The sequence below is a fragment of the Urocitellus parryii genome, chromosome 11 (genome assembly GCF_045843805.1).
Source record: "Urocitellus parryii isolate mUroPar1 chromosome 11, mUroPar1.hap1, whole genome shotgun sequence".
Taxonomy (NCBI): Eukaryota; Metazoa; Chordata; class Mammalia; order Rodentia; family Sciuridae; genus Urocitellus; species Urocitellus parryii.
Window position 1 is genome coordinate 97,496,009 of NC_135541.1, and position 2,671 is coordinate 97,498,679.

Sequence of the window (2,671 nt, forward strand, 5' to 3'; positions counted from 1 at the left end):
GACTAGCTCGAGAGACCTTCTCTTTTCCTTGATCTAAAATGTCTTTCTCCATGGTCTGAACCTCTAACAATTTACTTAACAACTTTTCGGTTTCTTTTTTACTAATTTCTAATCTTCTATAAAGATAACGCAACCCAATAAGATAACATAAGAAAAAACCGCAACTGAATGAAACAAAAACTGAATAAAAATTCGCTGTATCAATTTTCTCTTTCTCGGGGCTAACAAACTTCAAACCTTGAGCGAACCATTTTTCCCAGTTTGCCTGAGAAATTTCTAGGGACAGGCAACTTGAAACAAAAACGAAATAAATCAAAACAAGAACACATTGTTTTTGGAAATGGTCACCCATTCTCTCGCCTTCCCTCAGGGGCGAGCAATTTACTCACCTCCAAATTTCAGATGTTCCGCGTACGGGCCACCAAATGCCGAAGCCAAATGCCAATGACTCGGCTTGGCACAGAATCACGAGCCACCACACAGCTCTGTAGGTTCAAACAGCAATTCTTTATTCCGGATCTCACACCAGCCTCCACACACGTTCAGGGGCAGTCTCGTTCTGCCGCACACTTCACCTACTCCACGAGGCTTTTTCCAAAATCCCATTTGAATCTCACGAGAACTCAACGGGAACAAGCAACAGGAACACCCTAATCCCAGCAGCAATAATCTTCAACCTCAACTTCCCTAAAACCCATATTCTTAAACCGGGAAACGCCTTAAACCGGGAACACCCTAAGCCCAAGGACCGGGATACTTCCTCAAACCTGCAGGATACTTCCTCAAACCTGGATCCACCCTCGATCACCTTGAGCAGGGTCATCTTTCTCAAACACACAAGCAAGGTCGCAGCAAATTTCCAAGGCAAGTCCATTTAACATGGGGTACACTGACAAGGATTACGATGCGTCAATACCTACTTGGTAATGGCCCTCAGCAGTAACTTGTTATTTATTTAGTTTACTTATGAATATGTGAATATGAAAAAAAAAGTAATGATTTTTAACAGTATTTTTAACAGTACTGACCTCTTTTACTCTGGGACATTTAACTTGCTCAAAATAAAAAAAAAAATAATTATTTTCAATTTGGCTGACTTCTCAGGTCAAAGAGATTCAATACATCTCTACACAATTGAAAATATATTCTCCTCTGAGAAGTCTTTACTTACATGTTTGTTTCCACAGCACTTATTACTATTACTTTCAATAGTAATAAGCAACAAACACCTTACAAGATTTTTTAAAAGTCAAAATAAACATCCTTTTTAGAGTTAAACAAGTTGAAAAAAAAATTGGTACACTGTAGCTAGCTTGAGCTAAATGCTATTTTAATTTTTTTTTTCTATCATAACTAGCAGTATTTCAAATGAAAAGATAATTTGTAATGAGTCATACCATAAGGACTGCTGTATGTACATCTATCTACATTTTCCAAATTTGCTAATATAAACACCTGTAAGTAGAAAGGGTTATTTTAAAAGTGATTACAGCTGGGCATGGTGCTGCCTCCTTGTTAATCCCAACAATTCGGGAGACTGAAGTAGGAGGATTCCAAGTTTGAGACTGCAATTTTAAGAAGGGAGAAAGGGCTGGAACTCAGTGGTAGAGTGCCTCTGGGTTCAACCCCTAGTAAGTAACCCGCCCTGCAAAGTGATGACACGAATGTATATTCTACTCAACTCAGAACTGCTATCTTACACACTGCTGTCACTTCCCAACTCTGTTCTCACATCAAACTGCTAAAATGATATTAGTGTTTAGATGCCAACATTTCTAATGTGAATTCCCATTAAACCCACAAAAACACAACCTCGCCTTCCAAGATTCTAGAATAATTGACAAAGGTGTCACTAACCAAGATCATGGCCTTTTTTATATGTTTGACACATCAGAAAAAATAATTTTTCCAGAAAGAAGTTGTTTGTCATCCCTTTCTTGTTAAAATAGATAATAATAGTTCTTAATAGTATTCTCAAAAACGCAGAACAGTCCTTAAGGAAAATTTTTAGTTATCAAAGGTATTGAGGGACACCAATTTAGTGTTTGGGGGCATTTAGTGTTTGGGGGCCAGGATCTAGGCTTCACACAGTGCTTGGGTGGGATGGATCTGCATCATCAAGATTCATCCTGGTAACAAGAATTTTGATCTTCAAATGGTTTAATCAAGCCCACTTTAAATGACCATTACTTTAAGACACAATATTTAAAAGTTTTTATAGGAAACTCCACCCCTTGCCCCTAATTATGTAAGACAAAGTAGTAAGGGATGCTTCAGGAGAATAAGGAAACTGTCTGAAAATTAGTGCTCATTTTTTCACACTACACATTACCTCAACATAAATTTAAAATTATAGTGAGTATACATAGACTAGTATGTATGTTAACAGTATGAGATGGCACATAAATCTCACCCCAATGAATCCAAAAATTTCAATCTTGTTAATATTTTACTTGTTATTATTGGCAACTGAAGGGATCCATGGGAGGGTCATAGTATAAACTGTAGGTAGACTGAGGAAGCCTGTAATTGACCTTGGCATGTCATCCCTAGTTCAATCTAGCCTGTCCTTTTTATTAGTTTAAATAATGTTGTCCCAACATACTAAGTGTCCCAAAACTAGTTTCCATCTTCATCTCCCTCTTGGATTTTCTTGTTTGAACCAGATCCT